Source organism: Lipotes vexillifer, unplaced genomic scaffold (genome assembly GCF_000442215.2).
Source record: "Lipotes vexillifer unplaced genomic scaffold, Lipotes_vexillifer_v1.1 scaffold1480, whole genome shotgun sequence".
NCBI classification, from domain to species: Eukaryota; Metazoa; Chordata; class Mammalia; order Artiodactyla; family Lipotidae; genus Lipotes; species Lipotes vexillifer.
The window spans coordinates 78,043-87,448 of NW_006769709.1; the positions used below are offsets into that span (position 1 = coordinate 78,043).

At 39.6% G+C, this 9,406-nt stretch overlaps 1 pseudogene; it reads left to right on the forward strand.

The window, feature by feature from the left end:
* Positions 1 to 517: 517 nt before the first annotated feature.
* Positions 518 to 9,390, forward strand: LOC103089722 (ER membrane protein complex subunit 2-like; annotated as a pseudogene).
* The last annotated feature ends 16 nt before the right edge of the window (positions 9,391 to 9,406 follow it).

A 9,406-nucleotide genomic window follows, 5' to 3' on the forward strand; every position in this document is an offset into this window, starting at 1 on the left:
GGAGTCAAAAAATTAATTAATAAATATTCATGAAACAATGTGTATAAAAACCTTTGTCGGGCTTCCCTGGTGGCGCAGTGGTTGAGAGTCTGCCTGCCGATGCAGGGGACACGGGTTCGTGCCCCGGTCCAGGGGGATCCCACATGCCACGGAGCGGCTAGGCTCGTGAGCCATGGACACTGAGCCTGCGCGTCCAGAGCCTGTGCTCCGCAACAGGAGAGGCCACAACAGTGAGAGGCCCGCGTACCGCAAAAAAAAAAAAAAAAAAAAACTGAAAATACAGAAGAAAATGATTATTACTATATTTCTTTACATGCAATGATCCTTTTTCCTTAGCCTCTTCTGATCCTATGAAGAAGATCCATTAAGGTAAAATTCATTATACATCTTCACGCATCTTTCATTCCTGCTAATCCAAAAGTTATTTGGTAGGCATCTACTGTAAGGACAGCCCCAAGGTTGAATTCTGAGGTGTGCAGCAGAGCCTCAAGATTACATCCTCCTCCCCCTGGAGGTGATGCTCCCCAGCAGTATAGATGAGCCCTGGGTCCATTCTGTGGACCTCCTTGGCCAGGTGCACAATTCACGGTGGGGTAAGCTACTCTCTCAGACCACACTGCTCAGCTTGGGCTGCCCCGTAAGGAGTTGGATATTGTTGTAGGCATTTCTTATTTTCCCCTAAAGCTTTCCTAACCTAGCCTGAATACTGTCCTTATTTTCATCCCCTTTGGCTACCAAGAGACTACCATCAGCTCATCCTTCAACATGCTTTTATAATTCTCTAAACATATAGACACTCTTCCAGCTAGTTCCTCAGTTATATATTCTCAAGGCATAGGCTAAGCATAATGTTTATTCAGCAAATACATACACCAAGGACTATGGCCTGGTCTTGGTTGCAGTTCCTAATGACCATTTAACACACACTGAGTTCATCACAGCTCAAAGAGAACACTGGAGCAGGAAGAAACTGTCAAGCACACAAGATAAGACCAAGGCCTGACTGAGTCAGCTGGCAAAAATACAATGAGCCACTTTTAGATGCAGTTTATTACTTACAAAGACAGTGAAAAAAGAGTAGTCAAACGTACCAGCTCCCTGGGCCGTTGTCTTACATACCAAAAAGTACAACACCAAAACAAAAGGGGCTGATGACTGCAATGTGAGTTGTAGGACACCCACTGCTGAGGAGCCAATTCTAGACTGGAACTAATTGGTTTTGTAGTCTCAGCTGTACCTTGAAAAAAGCAGGCAGAAAACATCATATCTCATCGAAACCTGGTAGGTGTTGATAATCTATCTCATGAGAGACTAGCAGGGGAAACAGGGAGACTAGTGGGATCTTCAAGGCAACTTCTCACAAGCCTCCCATCCTCTTGCATTCCAGAGGATAAAAACACATTCTGCCAAAACTCAGATTAGCTGCAATTTAAGCCTGTGTGAATACAAAGAAGGTTTCCAGGGCACCATGGTGGGGCTGTTCCTCTATAGGGAACTTGCAAAACTGGAAAAATGAAGGGCAATAACCTAATTTTATAGATGAAGAAACTGAGACTTACAAAGATTAAGAAACTTGCTAGAGCTCCCACAGCTTGTTGGTGGCAGAGGTACCTTTATAAATCTGGGAACCTCAAGACTTCCAGGTTAGTGCTCTTTGCACTGTGCCATACAGCTTCATATTAGAATGTCAGAGTGGAATAAACAGTGATTTTCTCACTTTTAAGATGAAAAAATCAGAAGATTCCTGCCCAGGAAAAATATATTCTCATGGATTCCATGGGTCTACTTTTTATGCTCAGTCAGCTTTCAATCCCTAGCTGATGAAACTAGATGAAGGAAAACGTAAATAATAATTAACACTCATTACAATTACAATATATTTAGTAATTATCTATATAATGTTTGGCTGTTAGAAGACAATCTGTGTGTGTAGGACCTGTCTTGTTCCCCCCATGTCCTTACTATACAAGTCCCTGCCACATAGAATAGTCAATAAATACTTGTTGAATGAATGAATAAAAGTCATTATAAACTTTTATTTTATTAACAGCTAATTTTTACCAATATTCCTTAGTTCCAAGTATATTCCTCACAAAATCCTTTACTGGGGCTGGATTGAAGAAATAAAACCATGGATTTGGAAAAGATATTATTGGATTTGAATACCAGATCTACCACTAACTAAATATGCAATAGTAGACAACTTATTTAATCTCTTTGAGCCTCATTATCCCATTTTACAAAATAGAGAATATAACATTATGTATAGATCTTTTGGATGATTTTTAAATATGTGTGTGTGTTTATGTATGTGTGTGTGTGTGTGGCTAGACAGACAAACAGACAAACTACTAAGTTCAGTGTCTGAGAAGTCACTCAATTAATATGAATTCCTTTTTCTCCAATCCTTGGTGCACTGGCTGCAGACCTAGGGATCATTTACACCAAAATCACATGAGGAACTTGTTAATAATCTCTGGGCACAGGGATAGGGCACAGGACGCTTCTTTCTTCCACAAATTTCCTAGGTCATTCTTATACCACCACTGAAGAAGCAAAGTAAATACGTAGTTCAAAATCTGAAGAATTATCTCCTGGATGACCAGTGATTAGCTCAGCCCCTAAATTAGGTTTCTCAGGATTCTACAGTCTCAGAACAGGAAGCTTAGTGACTGGTATGACATCAAGAAAAAATGCTTTGAAACATGGGAATGGGGAACAGAATAACTAAGACATAGTTTCTCAATAAGAAGGAAGAAATGACAGGTGTTGAAACAACATCAGGGTGAAGGAGGGAGAGAAAGAGGCACATGTATTGTTTGAGAAAAGATATTTGAAAAAAGCCCACTATTTTTAAGACATAGACTATAAAAAGCAAAGCTCAATGATAACTCCTTGACAGGTAAGGCTGTACATTAGGGAGATTCTATATTTTGTATTATCAGAGATCCTCAAGACTGTGGAAAAAATTAAACAAATTGGTGTTTTAGGTCAGTAACTATGGGAAATAAAGAAAATAATCCATCATAATATATTCATATGGTTCAATTGTAGTTTTAATGTGGGAACAAAGCTGCATTTTACTTGTCCAAAATATCACTCACCTAAATTTGTTTAGAACTTCAGCCAGGCAAGCTATTTTGCGATGATTCAGGATAAAAGGACTGGCATTAAGAATGATGACATGGGAGATTGGTTCAATAGGGCAGAGTAGAAGGATGTGTGCTCACTCCCTCCTGTGAGAGCACACAGGAATCACAACTAACTCTTGAACAATCATAGACAGGAAGACACTGGAACTCACCAAAAAAGATACCCACATCCAAAGACAAAGGAGAAGCCACAATGAGACAGTACAAGGGGCAAAATCACAATAAAATCATATTCCATAACTGCTGGGTGGGTGGCTCACAAACTGGAGAACACTTATACCACAGAAGTCCACCCACTGGAGTGAAGGTTCTGAGCCCCACATCAGGCTTTCCAACCTGGGGGTCCGTCAACGGGAGGAGGAATTCCTAGAGAATCAGACTTTGAAGGCTAGTGGGATTTGATTGCAGGACTTTGACAGGACTGGGGGAAACAGAGACTCCACTCTTGGAGGGTACACACAAAGTAGTGTGAGCATTGGGACCCAGGGGAAGGAGCAGTGACCACATAGGAGACTGAACCACACCTACTTGCTAGTGTTGGAGGGTCTCCTGCAGAGGCAGGGGTTGGCTGTGTCTCGCCATGAGGACAAGGACACTGGCATTAGAAGTTCTGGGAAGTACTCCTTGGCATGAGCCCTTCCAGAGTCCGCCATTAGTCCCACCAAAGAGCCAGGTAGGCTCCAGTGTTGGGTGGCCACAGACCAAACAACCAACAGGGAGGGAACACAGCCCCACCCATCAGCAGACAAGCAGATTAAAGTTGTACTGAGCTCTGCCCACCAGAGCAACACCCAGCTCTATCCACCACCAGTCCCTCCCATCAGGAAACTTGCACAAGCCTCTTAGATAGCCTCATCCACCAGAGGGCAGACAGCAGAAGCAAGAAGAACTACAGCCCTGCAGCCTGTGGAACAAAAACCACATTCACAGAAAGATAAACAAGATGAAAAGGCAGAGGGCTATGTACCAGATGAAGGAACAAGATAAAACCCCAGAAAAACAACTAAATGAAATGGAGATAGGCAACCTTCCAGAAAAAGAATTCAGAATAACAATAGTGAAGATGATCCAGGACCTCGGAAAAAAATGCAGGCAAAGATCAAGAATATGCAAGAAATGTTTAACAAAGACCTAGAAGAATTAAAGAACAAATAAACAAAGATGAACAATACGATAACTGAAATGAAAACTACACTAGAGGGCTTCCCTGGTGGCGCAGTGGTTGAGAGTGTGCCTGCCGATGCAGAGAACACGGGTTTGTGCCCCAGTCTGGGAAGATCCCACATGCCGCAGAGCGGCTGGGCCTGTGGGCCATGGCCGCTGAGCCTGCGTGTCCAGAGCCTGTGCTCCGCAACGGGAGAGACTGTATCAGTGAGAGGCCCGCATACCACAAAAAAAAAAAAAAAAAAAAAAAAAAAAATAACTGAAATGAAAACTACACTAGAAGGAATCAATAGCAGAATAACTGAGGCAGAAGAATGGGTAAGTGACCAGAAAGACAGAATGGTGGAATTCACTGCCACAGAACAGAATAAAGAAAAAAGAATGAAAAGAAATGAAGACAGCCTAAGAGACCTCTGGGACAACATTAAACACAACAACATTCACATTATAGGGTTCCCAGAAGGAGAAGAGAGAGAGAAAGGACCTGGGAAAATATTTGAAGAGATTACAGTCAAAAACTTCCCTAACATGGGAAGGGAAATAGCCACCCAAGTCCAGAAGGACAGAGAGTCCCCAGCAGGATAAACCCAAGGAGAAACATGCCAAGACACATAGTAATCAAATTGACAAAAATTAAAGACAAAGAAAAATTATTGAGAGCAACAAGGGAAAAACGACAAATAACATACAAGGGAACTCCCATAAGGTTAACAGCTGATTTCTCAGCAGAAACTCTACAAGCCAGAAGGGAGTGGCATGATATATTTAAAGTGATGAAAGGGAAGAACCTACAACCAAGATTACTCTACCTGGCTAGGATCACATTCAGATTTGATGGAGAAATCAAAAGCTTTACAGACAAGCAAAAGCTAAGAGAATTCAGCACCACCAAACCAGCTCTAAAACAAATGCTAAAGGAACTTCTCTAAGTGGGAAACACAAGAGAAGAAAAGGACCTATAAAAATAAGCCCATAACAATTAAGAATATAGTAATAGGAACATACATATCAATAATTACCTTAAATGTGAATGGATTAAATGCTCCACCCAAAAGACAGGCTCGCTGAAAGGATACAAAAACAAGACCCATATATATGCTATCTACAAGAGACCCATTTCAGACCTGGGGACACATACAGACTGAAAGTGAGGAGATGGAAAATGATATTCCATGCAAATGGAAATCAAAAGAAAGCTGGAGTAGCAATACTCATATCATATAAAATAGACTTTAAAATAAAGAATGTTACCGGAGACAAGGAAGGACACTACAAAATGATCAAGGGATCAATCCAAGAAGAAGATATAACAATTGTAAATATATATGCACCCAGCATAGGAGCACCTCAACACATGTGGCAACTGCTAGCAGCTATAAAAGAGGAAATCAACAGTAACACAGTAATAGTGGGGGACTTTAACACCTCACTTACACAAATGGACAGATCATCCAAACAGAAAATTAATAAGGAAACACAAGCTTTAAATGACACAGTAGACCAGCTAGATTTAACTGATATTTAGAGGACATTCCATCCAAAAACAGCAGATTGCACTTTCTTCTCAAGTGCACACGGAACATTCTCCAGGATAGATCACATCTTGGGTCACAGATCAAATCTCAGTAAATTTAAGAAAATTGAAATCATATTAAGCATCTTTTCTGATCACAGCACTATGAGATTAGAAATCAATTACAGGGAAAAAAATGTAAAAAACATAAACACATGGAGGCTAAACTATACGTTACTAAATAACAAAGAGATCACTGAAAAAATCGAAGAGGAAATCAAAAAAAACCTAGAGACAAATTACAATGAAAACACAACAATCCAAAACCTATGGGATGCAGCAAAAGCAGCTCTAAGAGGGAAATTTATAGCAATACAAGCCTACTTCAAGAAACAAGAAAAGTCTCAAATAAACAACCTAAACTTACACCTAAAGGAACTAGAGAAAGAAGAACAAACTGACAAGATTCGACACCCATTTATGATAAAAACTCTCCAGAGGGCTTCCCTGGTGGCGCAGTGGTTGACAGTCCGCCTGCCATTGCAGGGGACACAGGTTCATGCCCCGGTATGGGAAGATCCCACATGCCGCGGAGCGGCTAAGGCCGTGGGGATGTGATACACCAATATTAAGAAAATGAAGAATAAAAACCATATGATCATCTCAATAGATGCAGAAAAAGCTTTTGACAAAATTCAACACCCATTTATGATAAAAACTCTCCAGAAAGTGGGCATAGAGGGAACCTACCTCAACATAATAAAGGCCATATATTACAAACCCACAGCAAACATCATTCTCAATGGTGAAAAACTGAAAGCATTTCCTCTAAGATCAGGAAAAAGACAAGGATGTCCACTCTCACCACTGTTAATCAACATAGTTTTGAAAGTCCTAGCCATGGCAATCAGGGAAGAAAAAGAAATAAAAGCAGTACAAATTGGAAAAGAAGAAGTAAAACTGTCACTATTTGCAGATGACACGATACTATACATAGAGTATCCTAAAGATGCCATCAGAAAACTACTAGAGCTAATCAATGAATCTGGTAAAGTTTCAGGATACAAAATTAATGCACAGAAATCTCTTGCATTCCTATACACTAATGATGAAAAATCTGAAAGAGAAATTAAGGAAACACTCCCATTTACCACTGCAACAAAAAGAATAAAATACCTAAGAATAAACCTACCTAGGGAGACAAAAGACCTATATGCAGAAAACTATAAGACACTGATGAAAGAAATTAAAGATGATACCAACAGATGGAGAAATATACCATGTTCTTGGATTGGAAGAATCAATATTGTGAAAATGACTATACTACCCAAAGCAATCTACAGTTTCAGTGCAATCCATATCAAATTACCAATGGCATTTTTTACAGAACTAGAACAAAATAATCTTAAAATTTGTATGGAGACACAAAAGACCCCAAATAGCTAAAGCAGTCTTGAGGGAAAAAAACAGAGCTGGAGGAATCAGACTCCCTGACTTCAGACTATGCTGTAAAGCTATAGTAATCTAATCAATATGGTACTGGCACAAAAACAGAAATATAGATCAATGGAACAAGATAGAAAGCCCAGAGATAAACCCATGCACCTATGGTCAACTAATCTATGACAAAGGAGGCAAGGATATACAATGGAGAAAAGACAGTCTCTTCAATAAGTGGTGCTGGGAAACCTGGACAGCTACATGTAAAAGAATGAAATTAGAACACTCCCTAACACCATACACAAAAATAAACTCAAAATGGATTATAGACCTAAATGTAAGACTGGACACTATAAAACTCTTAGAAGAAAACATAGGAAGAACACTCTTTGACATAAATCACAGCAAGATCTTTTTTGATCCACCTCCTAGAGTAATGGAAATAAAAACAAAAATAAACAAATGGGACCTAATGATACTTAAAAGCTTTTGCACAGCAAAGGAAACCATAAACAAGACGAAAAGACAATCCTCAGAATGGGAGAAAATATTTGCAAATGAATCAACGGACAAAGGATTAATCTCTAAAATATATAAACAGCTCACGCAGCTCAATATTAAAAAAAGAAAGAACCCAATCCAAAAATGGGCAGAAGACCTAAATAGACATTTCTCCAAAGAAGACATACAGATGGCCAAGAAGCACATGAAAATCTGCTCAACATCACTAATTATTAGAGAAATGCAAATCAAAACTACCATAAGGTATCACCTCACACCAGTTAGAATGGGAAGCATCAGAATATCTACAAACAACAAATGCTGGAGAGGGTGTGGAGAAAAGGGAACCCTCTTGCACTGCTGGTGGGAATGTAAATTGATACAGCCACTATGGAGAACAGTATGGAGGTTCCTTAAAAAACTACAAATAGAACTACCATATGACCCAGCAATCCCACTACTGGGCATATACCCAGAGAAAACCGTAACTCAAAAGGACACATGAACCCCAATGTTCATTGCAGCACTATTTACAATAGCCAGGTCATGGAAGCAACCTAAATGTCCATCGACAGATGAATGGATAAAGAAGATGTGGCACATATATACAATGGAATATTAGCCATAAAAATGAACGAAATTGGGTCATTTGTTGAGACGTGGATGGATCTAGAGACTGTCATACAGAGTGAAGTAAGAAAGAGAATAAAAAATATCGTATATTAATGCATATATGTGGAAGCTAGAAAAATGGTACAGATGAACTGGTTTGCAGGGCAGAAATAGAAACACAGATGTAGAGAACAAACCTATGGACACCAATGGGGGAAAGTGGTGGGGGGGTGGCGGTGGTGGTGGTGTGATGAATTGGGAGATTGCGATTGACATGTATACACTAATATGTATAAAATGGATAACTAATTAAGAACCTGCTGTATAAAAAAATAAAATTCAAAAACAAAAGAATGATGACATGAAAAACAAAATGATCACAAGATTATAATTTTAAAAATTCTCCAGGGAAAGTGCACAGCTGCCTCTAGATCCTGGAAGGATGACAAAGGTCTTATCTTTTAGAAGATTTGAGCTTTGGGAAGAAGATGTGAGATAAAATGAGAAAAAGGAAAGAACAAAGTTCCTGAAATAGTGGTCAAATGGTAGAAGTTTAAGAGTTAATTAGTGAATATGCTTCTATGGTTGGAGATGGTAGTTGGATAATATGTGAATAGGTAATGATTGCAGCCCTAGGCTATGGTCAGTATGCCTTGGCATTGTTTTGCCTTCAGGAGTTGAAGTTTCCCCGCAGTCACAGAGTCAAGTGAAATCTGACGCCATGGCAAGATATAACGATGTTATATAGCTATGTGACCCAATTTTACAAGAAGATCCAGCTGATACTTCTATAAGAAAACATAAAATTGAAATTCAAAAACCCTGGGGAAATGTGAAAGCTGTTCAGAATTAACATGAATGAGTATTTAGAAGAATCTGGGTTGGGGATGAAGAAGCATAGCATAAACTTGTAGAACTATACATCAATGAACACAATTATGCAAAGAAGCCTTTAGTTTAGAGGAGCTTATGGTGACAAATCCACACAACACACCCTGTCAGATCTAGCGATGCTGTCAGCAGG